The sequence below is a fragment of the Diadema antillarum genome, unplaced genomic scaffold (genome assembly GCF_040938485.1).
Source record: "Diadema antillarum isolate AM-2024a unplaced genomic scaffold, OU_Dant_1.0 scf00000067, whole genome shotgun sequence".
Taxonomy (NCBI): Eukaryota; Metazoa; Echinodermata; class Echinoidea; order Diadematoida; family Diadematidae; genus Diadema; species Diadema antillarum.
Window position 1 is genome coordinate 1,538,184 of NW_027270956.1, and position 18,907 is coordinate 1,557,090.

At 36.6% G+C, this 18,907-nt stretch overlaps 1 long non-coding RNA gene across 2 annotated transcripts; it reads right to left on the minus strand.

The window, feature by feature from the left end:
• Positions 1 to 15,628: 15,628 nt before the first annotated feature.
• On the minus strand, positions 15,629 to 17,656 carry LOC139716580 (uncharacterized). 2 transcript variants are annotated; one of them, XR_011709916.1, is made up of 4 exons: positions 17,375 to 17,656; positions 16,831 to 16,935; positions 16,184 to 16,504; positions 15,629 to 15,902 (listed from the first exon to the last, which is right to left on the minus strand). It is a non-coding gene; the product is annotated as an uncharacterized lncRNA (long non-coding RNA). The 2 variants fall into 2 exon arrangements; XR_011709915.1 differs by lacking the exon at positions 17,375 to 17,656 and having other exon boundaries at positions 16,831 to 17,035.
• Positions 17,657 to 18,907: the final 1,251 nt, after the last annotated feature.

The following is an 18,907-nucleotide window of genomic DNA, read 5'->3' on the forward strand; positions in this document are numbered from 1 at the left end:
ACCGCAAGACCCAGATGATGCCCAGATTCGTTTCACCAACTGGTTTAAAAAGACAAACTTTATCGGGTGTGATCTGAGAAAGTCTTTCAGAAAAAGGAAGGCTCAGTCCTCGAACTAATCTTTGGAGAAAACATGAATGTTAAATTTTGGTTTCTTTTACATTATAGTAGAGGAAAACGTTGGAAGAATTTCTAACTAAAGTTAAAGGCTGGATAAACTACAAATACTTGTCTGTTTTGGCCGATTTGAAGCTGTCTTATTGCCATTAGCAGGAAATCGTTGGTATATTTTTCTTCGGTGAAATACAGTACACAGATGTTTGGAAGCTTTCAGCTACTGACGTCTGCGCAAACTTGATCTGCAACTCAAAGTCAAGAATACTCTCGCATCTTGAGTGACGGTGATAGAGCAACAGTATAGCGGCTCTTAAACGTTTATTTCATTTTATCCCCATTTATAGGTGTTTTGACCAATGCAATAAAGACTATAAACAAAATTAAATCTTTCGAAATTTTGTGCAAATGAAGCGATGGTCGTAGGTTCAACATTTGTTATTTCAGATCGGGTCACGGCTATCTACTTTTTAAAACCAAAGTATCAATTAACCAGACTATATAATTTTGCTAATTTGGCAGTTTTGGAAGTCAGAACACATCAGCGTCAGCTGCACTCATCAACATGCGTTCACGATTTTAACTTGCGTGTAATGTTGAGCTGTGCACTGTTTTTAAACTTTGCTCAAGTGCGCTCAGGGAACTGTCATCGTATGTAATCTTGTACTGTGCAAGTTTCATGAAGTGTCCCCGTGAATGAACTTTATCGAAATAAGACTTTAACACACACATAAACAGGCAGACACACAAAACATAATAGCAAAATGACGTTTCTCTGTATCTCCCATTTATCTGTCTCTGTCTCTCTCTCTTCCAAGAGCGCTTTTAAAAGTAATTGGTCGGCTTTTCAGCAGGCTATTCCCACTAAAGTGAGTATTTTAACTTTTCTACCGTATGCACAGTCACTTTACTTCCGTTACCAATTCCGATGATAGGGGGCCTATACAATGTCATGTAACTTCATATTGTATCGATAAGGTTGCATTATAATTATGCTACGGAACAACCGTTACTCTTTTAAAAGATTGTTTGATATATATATCTTTTAATTTATCGTTTAATAGATTACCGGGTACTATTTGTTTTTTAAATTGGCATAATAATATCCTCAGTGTATGCCATTCAACGAAGTCACTTAAATAGTGTTGCTAATGTTATAAGCCAACATTGAAGCATTATTTCGGATGTATATGATTAGGCTATTCCTCTTCACCTTGATGTCAACACAACTCTCAATGTTCTAATAAAGAAAAAAAAAGGTATTTGCTGCTGAATGCAATAATTGTTATTGACCACCAATAGACAGACAGACAGACACACACACCTGCACAAGAGGGAAAGGAAAGAGACAAATAATAACAGTACGATCCCATAATCCACTTCAACATTGCAAATAACCTTGTTTTTTATTGTTTATTACCTAGTTTTGCAAACTCTGTGAGTAACGTTATTACGTTATTTAATGTTATTTAATGTCTTACAATGTAGATTTTTTCATCATCAATAATATCACGAATAGTACGAATTCATTCAAAAGGTGGGTCGAAGCAACATGTGGTCCGTACAAGTTCATCTTTCAACTTTGATTTTGATATGATCAAGACATTCATATCCGTATCATCTCCGTAATTTTCACATCTATTTTTGTTGGGACCTACAGTTTTACAGGTTACCTTTTAGGTAGGCCCCATTATAGTTCTGTTTCTTCCTTGAAACACCTTGATGCAATAACATGACCATTAACATATGACTTCAGTACGTTCTTTATTAGGTGTAACCAAAAGACATGGCTGTATACATTTTGTTTCATTTGTTGTATTAATGTCAATGACTTTGTAATTTCTTTGAGAAAATAAAAGTGAAAAGTATGTAACGGTAAGTTGAGCTGAACTGACCACGAAACATTATTATGTTGATTGTCTTACTCCCGGGGAGCCACATCAGAAATACATCCCTATGTCTTTGTGCGCGAGGCATAAAAACGACCAAATGCAAACCTAAATCGATGACGGAGGAAAACGCTTTTACTATAGGAGAGCAATGCAGTTTCTCTATTAATGCAATTCTCTGAAGTTTGCTGAACAGACATTTGCTTTCAATGTTTCACCCGCCCAATCCCATTCTTCCTATTTAGTGTATAAGGTGCATGTCTTGGTTAACCACCATGCTGTACGAGTAAAAGAGCGGTATCACCGTTGCGGGGGAAAACATATCATAATTCTGGTCAGTTGGAGAAGATTTTGGAAATCGTATATCGAAAGTTAGTTATTTTTTTGTTGGTTTGTTCTTTTTTTTCAAATACAAGTTCTGCCATGTAATCTTTCCTTTCTGGATATACTCTGTGTTAGTCCTAAGTTCCTTCGTAGTTTTTCAATGCATGTAAATGCTATACAACCATTGCAGAGCAGAAAGTATGGTAAACGGTAAAGATGGAGCTGGATACTTGGATTTGATTTGATTTTGATTTCTTGGTTTTTGTATCATCATTGTACATGCACATTCATGTTCATACATAAACATAAGTTGTTCACATTTCGAATAATCAGTATCAATATTAATAAAAATATTATCAATCAATGTTTATGAGTTAACCGTAATTCTCGAGGGCATACCAATAGTGATATTACAAAAATTTGCTTGCAAAATATTGAAAAGCTTATTCCTAACATTATTTTCTTGATTCAAAAAATCAATATTGAAATCGCCCATCAACTCATGTACTCATATACTGATATACTCATAAACAAGCAACAAAATCGAAACAACGAAGAGAAAACTGTTTGAGAATTTTGTGTGGAATAGAAAGAAATACAATTTCCCTGTGGGGAAAGTGAAAAGTAATATACTTTAGTATCTTGGCTTAGATCCTTCGAAACACCCCATTTCATACGAAGAACGGATCTTGGAACACCGTGTATATATATATATATATATATATATATATATATATCATTATACGTTTCCATTTCAATTTGATAATGTAGTTTCTTTTGTGTGTGCGTTCTTTTCTTTTGTCTCTCAGGCAGATCACATCATCTTCAATGTTGTTCAACGGTAAAGCCCGTGAATTTATCACAGGGATGGCGGGCTTTACACACACACACACACACGCACCCAAACACGCACATATAGAGTACACACACATATAAAGTTATGCATAGTGTGAAACAAAAGTTCACATATACACCTCGAAGGAACACAATTTTCCTCAAATTTTTAAAACTTCTTCTAGTCCTATTAACTTGTATTTTCGTGGGGACAAACAAGTTGTATATAGAAATGTATCTGCCGTGTGTCTGCTAAGTATACATAATTCATGATTTATCAAAAACACTTTAATAGGGGGTGTTGCAAGAAAGTCGAGTTTCAATTAATCGCAAATATCTATTGCAACTTTGTAATAGTTAGATCTATTGCAACTTGCAATCAATCGCAAGTTGCAGTTGCAAGAAGGGAGCTTGCAATTAATTGTTACTTTCTTGCAACACCCCTTAGAGGCATATGTATGGTTTAAAATAGTAAACAATGGCGGATATTAAGGGGTCAAAAGTTTATTTACATCAACCCTAAAACTTTTTGTAACTAATTCTATTTTCCTATTTGTTTGTTATTCAAACTTTTTCAAATTTCTGGTAGCAGCACCTTGCTATGACGCTGCTTTGCTATGTGTAGTACTGGCTCACTTGGAGAAGTTTGATGGCACCATGAATAAAAAAAGTTGATTATTGGGAAAGCCTCTTGGAACCTGATTCTTGGTCGGAATCGAATCTGCCAGCAGGAAATTGACCCAGGACATTCATTAAAACTACTATAAAAGTGGCAGAAGAAGAACAATGTGAGATTTTGATACGGTTATCCCAATAGAGAACTTGTGGACAAAACTCGAGAAACAAGTTTACACAAGGCATCAAAAAACATATTACGACTGAACTGCAGATTATCAGTCTGAATGAATAGTCCAGACCTTCAGTGAAGGGTTGCAAGAAGCTGCCCATTACTATTGCTACTTCGATGCTACTTTGGTGAAGGAAAATAGAAGCAGCAACACAAAGTGCATGTTGTTAACACATGGCTCTGAATGAAGTCAGAGGAATTAAGCAAGAATCTGGGCCAAAGGTTGGAATGACAAAAGAAAGTCTCGCTTGGCTCGCGTCCCATATGAAGAAAGAGATTCTTTGAATGAGGCAGAAAATGAACCCTTACAAACTCTTCAAAGTCGTCCGTTTCTGGTATATTGAACTGTCCAATGGTCATCATCTTTTTGCCTTGACATTCTTACATAAAAAGTTACTCCTTGAAACATAATCCAGTCAATCAGAGTGAAATTTCATGTCCAAGCGGCCTTGCTATATAATAGTGCTTGGTAAACTTATTAACATAAGTTTGTGAAGTCACGCCCTCGTTGATCTGCATGCCGTCGAGATACCAGGATAATGTTTCCGCCGGAAGTCCAGTCATAGTAGAGCAGAGTGTTGTGATTGGTTGATTGGCAGAGATTCGACTTGGCACAGTGAGAGTCATGTTGGATTTCCCTGCACATGAATGAATGAATGAATGAATGAATAAATAAATAAATGAATGAATGACGCCACATTTTTGTGCTTTTTAATATGAGTGGACCCATGGAGCAATTGATGCATTGAAAATGGCTTTCATATGATATTGTTAAAGAAATGCTTAAGAAAACTTTTTAGGGTAAAACTTTTAGAGTACACGTAATACTGGAAAGTAAATACAAGAACTGTCGAATGTACAACAACTGACGTCTATAGAATACTTCGCAAGTTGCATTGGTTTGTACAAGTGCGAATCATTAAATAACTGAAGAGCAATGATTTCATTTTAATGTAAACAAATTACAAGTTCTAAACTTACGTTCGACTTTTAATGTCGTTTGTGCGAGCTGATTTCCAACAAGACACGTGTAGATTGCGGAATTGAAGATGGTGACATCTTTGATGGTCAGTACGGAATACCCTTCGGAGGAACTCTCTCTGATGTCAAATCTCGTCCAGTATGCACCACTGGAGCCCCGCCTGCTGCCGCCATTATATATGTGGTACTGTGGATACCTTGGGTAGTGGTGTGAGTCATACCACTTGAAAGAGGGATTCGAAATTCCTGTCACACTACATCTCAAGTAAGCCGTCTGACCTTCTGCGTAGGTGATGTTCGTCGGACTTACATGAATCGCCGCATCTACTGAATACAAACAGAACTGATAACTGTTATGACTTTAATAGGCCGAAAGAAAGTTACATTCTATTACCTGCATTTTGGAAGAAACTGGACCTCTTGAATCCCAACTGAATTAATAAATGTTTGCATCCATTATACTATTAAGATATGAAAATCATGTAAAGCAAATGGAAGTGATTGATCACAACACACGAATGTACACTTTAATACGTGATATGAAACATAACAAATTCAGGAATTTTTTTTTACGGCATAAAAAGGAATCGACTCTATTCAACAAAGAAAAGAGTGTAATGGGCATGACATAATTGATGTGTTTTATTCTTACCTGAGTGAAGTGTTTTCCAAACTAGAATTGCAAACACAGCAATAAATAGCCTTTCCATGTCTTACACGTCTCCGAATCCAATTAAACACGCTGCGTTCAAAAGAAAAAAAAATAGATAACTAGATAAAGAAGAAGGAGAAAAAGAATGAACCAGTAAACATGTTATTTGTGAATGGAGAAAAAGGGCACAAGCTGAAAAGGAGAGCGAATTGCAATATTAAACGTGAATCAAGGAGAAGAATACCACGATGGTAAAGCGACTGTTAAACTGGAATTGAATAATAAAAGAAGAGATGAGGTACACCGCAATGAGCTTTAAAATATCTTCCTTCGAATCAACTCAAGAGAAAGAATGTAATGCCACATTCACAATTTGATGCCACATGCACAATTTGAAGAAGAGAAAAGGAATGGGCAACGCAAGGAAGTAGACAATAATTTGACGCTTTGATTCACTAACAAGAATGATTATATATCACACAAAAAGACGAATCAAGCAACTGCTTACAGGAAGGAAATTCTAAGATCACGAGAGAGCAGCCAGATCTTTTCGTACTCGATGACTTCAGGCTTCTGCTACATCAGGGGACGAGAGGCCGCTAAATATTGTCCGCGTGATGTTGACGTAAGCCGAGGTTTCCATTCTCACTATCTTCCAAGGTAAAAGAGGATGTGTATGTTATAACATCGGTTGATTCACAGAACGGACGGCGCATGAGCAGAATAAAATGCAGAGTTAATGCATCAACGAATTAGATAGCTTGTTTAAATTATATTGATCTTGTAGCACATCTGCTATATACTTGGCGCCTCACTAAAGAGTAAATTTGAAACGTGATCCTAAGATCAAATAAGGTTCTAAATTACTGGATAAAAACAAGGTGCGTACTTTTAAACGAACCTTCGGAATAACGGAGCTTATTTCATTTTCGGATTAACCAACCTTCAAAATAACGTATATTTCATTTTCTGATAACCGAAGCTTCGGAATAAGGAAACTTATTTCATTTTGGAATTAACGAACAATAACCAAACACTGGTCCCAGGTAAATGAGGCCAATCACTTTAAATATATCAGCTCGTATGTGGCTAGCTCTATGGAGGAGTTAATGACTCGCAAAGCACACCGCATGTCATTAGGAAGTCAGACATTAAGGCCTTACAAAACTTGCCTTTGCGTTAAAAGCCGACTGTTATATTAATGTGAGACAGGAACCATGGCAAGTGCAGAATATCAGTTGAGGAGATTTCTTGCCCTTTTCTTATTATTGTAGCTTAAACACGATTTTCTGGTGACTGTTTCCGTGCATAAAAAATAACCCGAACAACAACATATACAAAAAACATAAAACCAACACACACACACACACACACACACGTATATAAATAAATATATATATATATATATATACATATATATATATAATTATATATATACACATATATATATATTTATATATTGATATATACACACATATATACATATATATATATACATATTCATATATCCATATATATATATATATATCTTTATGTATATATATACACTCAACAAAAAAGTAAGTTCCCCTCTAGCATTTTGAATATATCTCAAAAAGTATTCAACCGATTTTCATAATTCAAACGGAAATAGATAAGGAATCTTATTACTCATAACATGAGTGGCAAATCATTGCCACCAGATATCATTATTGGTGTGAAAAAAATGAATTTTTTATATCAAAATGCATGGAAACAAAAGTTGCACTTTAGTGATTGCAATGATTTTTACACAAATAATCAAACAATCACTCATGATTCTGAACATCTAAGCATGGTTTATTGCATATTTCTCTATCTCTTTCTTTTCATGAGCATACATTGAAGTATTTGGTAATTGATATGTCCACCATCTGCTTCAATAACCAGCCAGCATCTCTTCCTCATACTGTTAACTGTTAACTGTTAACTACTGTTAACTGTTAACATACTGTTAACTGTTAACTGTCAATTGTGCTCGATTATAAATCGAGCACAATTTTTTGATCATACTGATGAATTGTTTGTTTCAAGTAAATTTTTAAAAAATTCTGATTTGTATTTATATCATGTTGGAATTTTCATGTATAAGTTGAATACTGGTGACCTTCCTAGTATATTTTCCTCAATGTTTGTGAAAAACAGTGATATTCATACTTACCCTACAAGACACAGTGAATCCTATCATTTTTCCCCTGTTCGTACAATTTTAGCCCTTACGACAATTACATCTACCGGCCCTTCTTTCTGGAATGAGTTAGATTCGTTTCGGTTGCACTCAAGTTCTTTAAGCTCCTTTAAGAAAAATCTCAAAGCCAATTTTCTAAAATCCAATGTGTAATTATTTTGCCGTAATCGCTTAATCTTTTTTTTTTTGCCTATACTTAAATGATGCCTCGCTCGGATGACCTCACCAGTTTGATTAACTTGCTACTTTTTTAAGCATTTATACCATAAGTTAATCATAAAACATTATATACTATACTTTGTACATCCCGTAAACATTGTAATATTCTCGATATTTTGAATTTTGCATGTTACGTCACTTCTGACTTTGATATACTGTACTAAAACCCTATGTTATATTTTGGGAACCCACATCCTACAAGCTTTGCTTTTTAGTGGGTTCCTCATATTACACGTTAATTTATAAATTATGTCCTTATACATTTGTGCATTATTGGTTCAAACTGACCATTGTGTGAAAAACATTTCTGCTTCAAATCAAATGGTATATAAGACTTGTACGAAATGTGGAATATGGAACGTGAATAAAAAAACAACAACTAAAGTTTGTACTTGGCGCTGCTCAATGTTGCCAATTCTTGGAGTGAAGTGTCATCTTTCAATTTCTTGCTCGCTTTCCGCTTAATGATATCCCAAAGATTCTCTGCTGGATTACAGTCAGGGGATCTTGCAGGCCACTCCATACGTCCGATGCCATTTCCCTCAACAAACTGCTCTACAACTTGAGCGCATGATGCAAAATGGCCATAGGCACATTAATGTGATCAACCCAAATTGGAATTACAAATCACATGGCTTCTACCAACATTTTCATATTGAAAAGGCTATTGTTTAAAAGGTATGCATAACATCTGTTTAATAGGGAAGCACATTGTACCTGAAGAAATTCCCGAGGATAACACAATTTAAAAAGGTCATTTGCTAACCTACACAGGAAATGTATTCAATATGCTTCCTATAGCCTGTAGTGCAACATTTTCCCCATGCATTTTGACATTAAATTTTCACGAAAAATTAATCGTTATTTCAACAATATTTAGCAGATTACCCGTTCTTGTTTTCCGGTGTTTACCGAGTACATTTTTAGTTTTCCGAGTGTGAGAATAAAGATACTTTTAAAGTATCAAAATTGCTTATAGATTGAATAGATTCCAACTATATTCTTATATTGCAAAGTGTTACATTTTTCAATGCCGTAGATGTAATTTCTCATTTTCTTTTCTGTAATAATTTCTTTATTCATCCTATAATAACACAGTCTCCTTTTTATACCTCGGTGACCTTTGTCTTTGCATGCGTTGGTGTTGACCCTTGCATTCCTCTCCCTTAGATCCTTTTCTCGGTCTTTTCCTGTCCACAAAGTATTTTCTGTTACTCTTTCTATACGCTTATCCAGTGTAAGGGGAGCTTCTTCGTGTATTTTTGTGAATGGGTTTGTGCTCATGTGTTTTGATTTGTGCTTTTTTTGCTATGTAATGTTATGTTTTCTCCGTTTCTTTTTTTCCAACAATTTACCTCAGTTTCATTAGTTCAGTACGTACTATAGTCTAATAGTTAATGTTCATGAGGGGACTACAAATTACAAGCAGTCCCCTCCATTCCCAACAGTTCTTGTCTTGTTTCTTATACAGGGGCGGATCAAGCTTTTTATAAAGGGGAGGGGGGGGGGTTGGGGCGGTATGCGAGGGAGCGTAGCGACTGAAGCCGAGCGAGCGGAGCGAACGAGGGGGGGGGGGAGGGTGTGGGAGGGGGTGTCTCCCCTCCCACATTAGGGAGAATTTTTGAAAATCCGTGTGTGAAAATGGCGTTTTCTTGCATCTAAAACACCACTATTTTTGGTATAGAGGTCATTGCCAAATTAAAAATTACAAGTTAAAAAAAAAGATAAGATAAAAAAAAAATGGTCCCCGGATTTTTTATTTATTTATTATCATTTTTTTTTATTTGGGGGGGGGGGGGTGCAACCCCCCACCCACTAGATCCGCTTCTGTTATACATACACACACACACACACATATATATATATATATATATATATATATATACATATAGATATATATATATTTGCAAATGTTGTGCTGTTATTATACTTTGTTGGAAATGAAAAAAAAATGAAATGTCATCATCTTAATTTGTGGCACCACTCCATTCATTGTCATTTGTCATCGCCGATGAGTGATATCATAACCACCTACATAGACGTAGTATACATAGGTCAGTGAAGACACAAACGCCGAAAAAGAGGTGACAATAATAATTGTGACATCACGATGTAGCCATTCATGTTTTCCCCTGAATATTTTTTCTATTCTTTTTAGATCGGAAATGTTCCAAACATTCCTAAGAAACGCGTACAGCAGACAACTGATTGAAATGCCTCCCTACTGTGGGAGGGGGACCCCCTCCCCCAACACACACACACACCCTCGCACAGTTGCGATACGTCGCTTGCGGCTTCTCCCAGAATATTAAACATATTCCTCCCTCGCAATAACCTCACCCGGGTACACCTATGTGTGCACGAAAACAATGTATTCATTAAACACATTCCTTTGAGAGAAATTAGAGTGTTGTTTGACTACTACCTCCGCCTACCAGAATCTTTGCCAATGGCTGTTTTGACAAAGGGAAGCCTCACTTGGGTCTTGTCCCATGAAGGAGGCGATTCTTCGAATGTGGCAGAAAATGTACCCGTACGTGCTCTTAAATATCTTCTTTTACAGGTATAATTATATTTTAAATTGTTCTCATCTTTTTGAATCGACATTCTAAGATAGAAAGTCACTTCTTGAAACACCATCAAGTCAATCAGAGTGAAATTTCATATCCAAGCGGTATTCCTACACAATAGTGCTTGGTAAACTTATTAACGTAACTTTGTGAAGTCACGCCTTCATTGATCTGCATGCCGTCGAGATACCAGGATAATGTTTCCGCCGGAAGTCCAGTCATAGAAGAGCAGAGTGTTGTGATTGGTTGGTTGGCAGAGATTCGACTTGGCACAGTGAGCGTCATGTTGGATTTCCCTGCACATGAATGTATGATAACACATTTTTATTACTTTATATGAGTCGACCCAAGCAGTTGGTGTATGTTGAATGGATCTCATATGATCCACGACAGGATATACATGTACATTGAAATATTGTCAAAAAATGCTTAAGAAATCGAAAACTTCTAGAGTAAAACTACGAATGCTGGAAAGCAAATAGAACTGTCAAATGTACAACGACTAACGTCTGTAGAATACTCTTCGCAAGTTATAGTGGCTCGTACAAGTGCGAATCATTAAATCACTAAAGAGCAATGACTTCATTTTAACATAAACGAATTGCAAGTTCTAAACTTACGTTCGACTTTTAGGGACGTTTGTGCGAACTGATTTCCAACAAGACACGTGTAGATTGCGGAATTGAAGATGGTGACATCTTTGATGGTCAGTACGGAATACCCTTCGGAGCTACTCTCTCTGATGTCCAATCTCGTCCAGTATACACCACTGGAGCCCCGCCTGCTGCCGCCACTATAAATGTGGTACTGTGGATACCTTGGGTAGTTATAGTGATACCATTTGAAAGAAGGATTTGAAATTCCTGTCACACTACATCTCAAGTAAGCCGTCTGACCTTCTGCGTAGGTGATGTTTGTCGGACTAATATGAATCGCCGCATCTGCCAAAATACAATGAGAAGTGATAACTGTTATGACTTTGATAGGCCGAAAGAAAGTTACATTCTATTAAATGCAATTTGGAAGAAACTGCACCTCTTGAATCCCAACTGAATTAATGAATGTTTGCACCCATTATACTATTAAGATATAACAATCATGTAAAGCAAATGGAAGTGATTGATCACAACACACGAATGTACACTTTAATACGTGATATGAAACATAATAAATTCAGCATTTTTACGGCATAAAAAGGAAACGACTCTATTCAACAAAGAAAAGCGTTTAATGGACATGACATAATTGATGTGTTTTATTCTTACCTGAGTGAAGTGTTTTCCAAACTAGAATTGCAAACACAGCAATAAATAGCCTTTCCATGTCTTACACGTCTCCGAATCCAATTAAACACGCTGCGTTCAAAAGAAAAAAAAATAGATAACTAGATAAAGAAGAAGAAGGAGAAAAAGAATGAACCAGTAAACATATTATTTGTGAATGGAGAAAAGGGCATAAGCTGAAAAGGAGAGCGAATTGCAATATTAAACGTGAATCAAGGAGAAGAATACCACGATGGTCAAGCGACTGTTAAACTGGAATTGAATAATAAAAGAAGAGATGAGGTACACCCCAATGAGCTTTAAAATATCTTCCTTCGAATCAACTCAAGAGAAAGAATGTAATGCCACATTCACAATTTGATGCCACATGCACAATTTGAAGAAGAAAAAAGGAATGGTCACGCAAGGAATCAGACAATAATTTGACGCTTTGATTCACTAACAAGAATGATTATATATCACACAAAAAGACGAATCAAGCAACTGCTTACAGGAAGGAAATTCTAAGATCACGAGAGAGAGAGAGCAGCCAGATCTTTTCGTACTCGATGACTTCAGGCTTCTGCTACATCAGGGGACGAGAGGCCGCTAAATATTGTCCGCGTGATGTTGACGTAAGCCCAGGTTTCCATTCTCACTATCTTCCAAGGTAAAAGAGGGTGTGTATGTTATAACATCGGTTGATTCACAGAACGGACGGCGCATGAGCAGAATAAAATGCAGAGTTAATGCATCAACGAATTAGATAGCTTGTTTAAATTATATCGATCTTGTAGCACATCTGCTATATATTTGGCGCCTCACTAAAGAGTAAATTTGAAACGTGATCCTAAAATCAAATAAGGTTCTAAATTACTGGATAAAAACAAGGTGCGTACTTTTAAACGAACCTTCGGAATAACGGAGCTTATTTCATTTTCGGATTAACCAACCTTCAAAATAACGTATATTTCATTTTCTGATAACCGAAGCTTCGGAATAAGGAAACTTATTTCATTTTGGAATTAACGGACAGTAACCAAACACGGGTCCCAGGTAAATGAGGCCAATCACTTTAAATATATCAGCTCGTATGTGGCTAGCTCTATGGAGGAGTTAATGACTCGCAAAGCACACCGCATGTCATCAGGAAGTCAGACATTAAGGCCTTACAAAACTTGCCTTTGCGTTAAAAGCCTGTTAAAAGACTGTTATATTGATGTGAGACAGGGACCATGGAAAGTGCAGAATATCAGTTGAGGAGATTTCCTGCCCTTTTCTTATATTGTAGCTTAAACACGATTTTCTGGTGACTGTTTCCGTGCAAAAAAAAAAACCCGAACAACAACATATTATACAAAAAACATAAAACCAACACACACACATGTATATATATATATATATATATATATATATATATTTATATATTGATATACACACATATGTATATATATACATATTTATATATCCATATATATATATATATATATATATATATATATCTTTATTATATATACACTCAACAAAAAAGTAAGTTCCCCCTAGCATTTTTGGATATATCTCAAAAAGTATTTTACCGATTTTCATAATTCAAACGGAAATGGATAAGGAATCTTATTACTCATAACATGAGTGGCAAATCATTGCCACCAGATATCATTATTGATGTGAAAAAAAAAATGAATTTTATATCAAAATGCATGGAAACAAAAGTTGCAATTTAGTGATTAGCAATGATTTTTACACAAATAATCAAACAATCACTCATGATTTTGAACATTTAAGCATGGTTTATTGCATATTTCTCTATCTCTTTCTTTTCATGAGTATACATTGAAGTATTTGATAATTGATATGTCCATCTGCTTCAATAACCAGCCAGCATCTCTTCCTCATACTGTTAACTAAAGTTTGTACTTGGCGCTGCTCAATGTTGCATGCTCTCTGCAAAATGCGCTGAAATTCTTGGAGTGAAGTGTCATCTTTCACTTTCTTGCTCGCTTTCCGCTTAATGATATCCCAAAGATTCTCTGCTGGATTACAGTCAGGGGATCTTGCAGGCCCTCCATACGTCCGATGCCATTTCCCTCAACAAACTGCTCTACAACTTGAGCGCATGATGCAAAATGGCCATAGGCACATTAATGTGATCAACCCAAATTGGAATTACAAATCACATGGCTTCTACCAACATTTTCATATTGAAAAGGCTACTGTTTAAAAGATATGCATAACATCTGTTTAATAGGGAAGCACATTGTACCTGAAGAAATTCCCGAGGATAACACAATTTAAAAAGGTCATTTGCTAACTTACATAGGAAATGTATTCAATATGCTTCCTATAGCCTGTAGTGCGACTTTTTTTCCCCATGCATTTTGACATTAAATTTTCACGAAAAATTAATCGTTATTTCAACAATATTTAGCAGATTACCCGTTCTTGTTTTCCGGTGTTTACCGAGTACATTTTTAGTTTTCCGAGTGTGAGAATAAAGATACTTTTAAAGTATCAAAATTGCTTATAGATTGAATAGATTCTAACTATATTCCTATATTGCAAAGTGTTACATTTTTCAATGCCGTAGATTTAATTTCTCATTTTCTTTTCTGTAATAATTTCTTTATTCATCCTATAATAACACAGTCTCCTTTTTATACCTCGGTGACCTTTGTCTTTGCATGCGTTGGTGTTGACCCTTGCATTCCTCTCCCTTAGATCCTTTTCTCGGTCATCTTTTCCTGTCCACAAAGTATTTTCTGTTACTCTTTCTATACGCTTATCCTAGTGTTAGGGGAGCTTCATCGTGTATTTTTGTGAATGGGTTTGTGCTCATGTGTTTTTATTTGTGCTTTTTTGCTATGTAATGTTATGTTTTCTTCGTTTCTTTTTTTCTAGCAATTTGCCTCAGTTTCATTAGTTCAGTACGTACTATAGTTAGTTAATGTTCATGAGGGGACTGCAAATTACAAGCCAAGCTTTTGAGCAGTCCCCTCCATTCCCATCAGTTCTTGTTTTGTTTCTTATATATATATATATATATATATATATATATATGCAAATGTTGTGCTGTTATTATACTTTGTTGGAAATGAAAAAAAAATGAAATGTCATCATCTTGATTCCTGGCACCACTCCATTCATTGTCATTTGTCATCGCCGATGAGTGATATTATAACCACCTACATTGACGTAGTACACATAGGTCAGTGAAGACACAAACGCCGGAAAAGAGGTGACATTATTGTGACACCACGATTTAGCCATTCATGTTTTCCCATGAATATTTTTTTCTATTCTTTTTGTTCCAAACATTCCTAAGAAACGCGTACAGCAGACAACTGATTGAAATGCCTCCCTACTGTGGGAGGGGGACCCCCCTCCCCCAACACACACACACACCCTCGCACGGTTGCGATACGTCGCTTGGGCCTTCCCCCCGAATATTAAACATATTCCTCCCTCGCAATAACCTCACCCGGGTACACCTATGTGTGCACAGAAACAATGTATTCATTAAACACATTCCTTTGAAAGAAATTAGAGTGTTGTTTGACTACTAACCTCCGCCTACCAGAATCTTTGCCAATGGTTGTTTTGACAAAGGGAAGCCTCACTTGGCTCTTGTCCCATGAAGGAGGCGATTCTTCGAATGTGGCAGAAAATGTACCCGTACAAGCTCTTAAATATCTTCTTTTACAGGTATAATTATATTCTAAATTGTCCTCATCTTTTTGCCTCGACATTCTAAGATAGAAAGTCACTTCTTGAAACACCATCAAGTCAATCAGAGTGAAATTTCATATCCAAGCGGTCTTCCTACACAATAGTGCTTGGTAAACTTATTAACGTAACTTTGTGAAGTCACGCCTTCATTGATCTGCATGCCGTCGAGATACCAGGATAATGTTTCCGCCGGAAGTCCAGTCATAGTAGAGCAGAGGGTTGTGATTGGTTGGTTGGCAGAGATTCGACTTGGCACAGTGAGCGTCATGTTAGATTTCCCTGCACATGAATGTATGATAACACATTTTTATTATTTCATATGAGTCGACCCATTGTGCAGTTGGTTATACATCGAAATATTGTCCAAAAATGCTTACGAAATGGAAAACTTTATTAGAGTAGAATTATCAATACTGGAAGGCAAATAGACCTGTCGAATATAAACGAACGACGTCTATTAACTTCGCGAGTTAAAGTTGCTCTTACAAGTGCGAATCATTAAACCACTGGAGAGCAATTACTTCATTTTAACAGAAACGAATTACGAGTTCTAAACTTACGTTCGACTTTGAATGTCGTTTGTGCAAACTGACTGCCAACAAGACACGTGTATATTCCGGAATTGAAGATGGTGACATCTTTGATGGTCAGTACGGAATACCCTTCGGAGCTACTCTCTCTGATGTCAAATCTCGTCCAGTATACACCGCTGGAGCCCCGCCTGCTGCCGCCACTATATATGTGGTACTGTGGATACCTTGGGTATAGATACTGATACCATTTGAAAGAAGGATTCGAAATTCCGGTCACACTACATCTCAAGTAAACCGTCTGACCTTCTGCGTAGGTTATGTTTGTCGGACTAATATGAATCACCGCATCTGCCAAAATACAAACAGAAGTGATAATTGTTATGACTTTGATAAGCCGAAAGAAAGTTGTTCTATTACATGCAATTTGGAAGAAACTGCACCTCTTGAATTCCATCTGAATTAATGAATGTTTGCACCCATTATACCCTTAAGATATAAAAATCATGTAAAGCAAATGGAAGTGATTGATCACAACACACGAATGTACACTTTAAAACGCGGTATGAAACATAATAAATTCAGCAGTTTTTACGGCATGAAAGGGAAACGACTCTTATTCAACGAAGAAAAGAGTTTAATGGAAATGATAGAATCAATGTATGTATCGTTCTTACCCGCATGAAGGGTTTTCGAAACTAGAATTGCGCACACAGCAATGAACAGCTTTTCCATGTCTTGAACGTCCAAAGACTGTTCGTCTCCAAATCCAATTAAACACGCTGGTTTCAAAAGAAAAATAACAAACAATAGATATATAGCTAGATAAATAAGAAGGAGAAAAAGAAGGAAAAATTAAACATGTTATTGGTGAATGGCGAAAATGACATTAACTGCAAAGGAGAGCAAATCGCAATAACGTAAACATTTTTGACATGCTAGACATGAATCATAAAGAAGAATATCATGATGGTCAAGCAACTGTTAAACTGGAATTGGATAATAAAAAGAGAGATGAGGTACATCCAAATTGGATTTGGAATATCTTCCTTTGAATAAACAGCAAGAGAAAGTATGTAATGCCACATTCACAGTTTGAAGAAGAAAAAAGGCACGGCAACGCAAGGAAGCAGACAGCAATTTTTAGATATTGATTTGACCCTGTGATTCACTAAGAATGATTACATATCACACAGAAAGACGAATCAAGCAACTGCTTACAGAAAGGAAACTCTGAGATCACGAGAGAGCAGCCAGATCTTTTCGTACTCGATGACTTCAGGCTTCTACTACATCAGGGGAGGAGCGGCCGCTTAATATTGTCCGCGCGATGTTGACGTAAGCCGAGGTTTCCATTCTCACTATCTTCCAAGGTAAAAGAGGATGTGTATCTTATAACATCGGTTGATTCACAGACCGGACGGCGCATGAGCAGAAAAGCATGAATAAATTGCAGAGTCAGTGCAACAATGAATGAGATGGCCTGTTTAAATCATATTGATCTTGTAGCACATCTGTTATATACTTGGCGCCTCACTAATTGGAAACTTGATCCTAAAATGAAATAAGGTTCGTTATTCTGAAGGTTCTTTAGCAGGCACGTCGTTCTTATTTTCGAGCTTAGTACCTTTACTTATTTCATTTCCGGATTATTACCGAACTGTCGGAATAAGAAACCTTATTTCATTTTGGGATTAACGAACCTGCGGAATAACGAACAGTAACCAAACACGGCTCCCAGGTAAATGAGGCCAATCACTTTATTAAAATATCTGAGCTCCTACATATGTGGCTCAAAGCCACGGAGGAGTTCGTGACTCGCAAAGCACAAGTTTGGATTGCATGCAACAGACTGCATCCCATCTGGAAATCAGACATTTTAAGGACTACAAAACTTGCCTGTTTACAGTTTGTGTTGAAAGCAGACTATATCAGGGAACATGAAAAAGGCCCTGCAGGAAAGGCGTGATGGTACATATAAGCAAAGCTGATGTAATTCCTTGAGACCACCCATGCCTGTCCATACAGAGCAAGAATTATATCGATTCCATTGCACGAGATATTGGGCATGAATCGGCTGACATACAGACACGGATGATCATGATGGACAGAGATATTTGGAAGGCAATGTGCATTCAATCTCGGATGCGTCAAGTTTGTAAATCTTACCCCCACCCCACCCCAACCCTTTCTCGCGCTGCTCCATTACACATACAGACAAAAAGCAACAACGACTGGACAGACGAGGTGATTGTCCAGGGAGTTTTGGCTTATCCACCCCCCCCCCATTATATTACGAGTATTCCGTAATTCAAGAACAATATTATGGACGAACTGAGCGTATTAATAAGAATAGATTTTCTGCAAAAATGATTGAAGTCTGTTAGTAACTCCTGGTTTTCTTGATACGAGGTCATCTATTTTGTCCAGATGAGTATTTCAGTCCACATGATTATCTACTTGAAGACCCTATAGGTTCATCTTCTACGATTATCTTTTTTTTTAGTAAAAGGTTCAAATTCTTTTTCCCCATGAACGAAGATTTTCAATGGAGTTGCTTCTAAGCGAGTGTAATTAGGTTCTACGTAAATTTAGGGATAGTCAGTTGGTTGGATATATTCGTTCAAGAGAATTCATTATTGACGGAATTGAAGATGAAATATGGGTCTTTATACGTGATTAAAAGTCGCTGGAGTCATCAATATGAATTGAGCTTGCGACGAGCATGTAATGTCGTAGATAATAATTATAGCT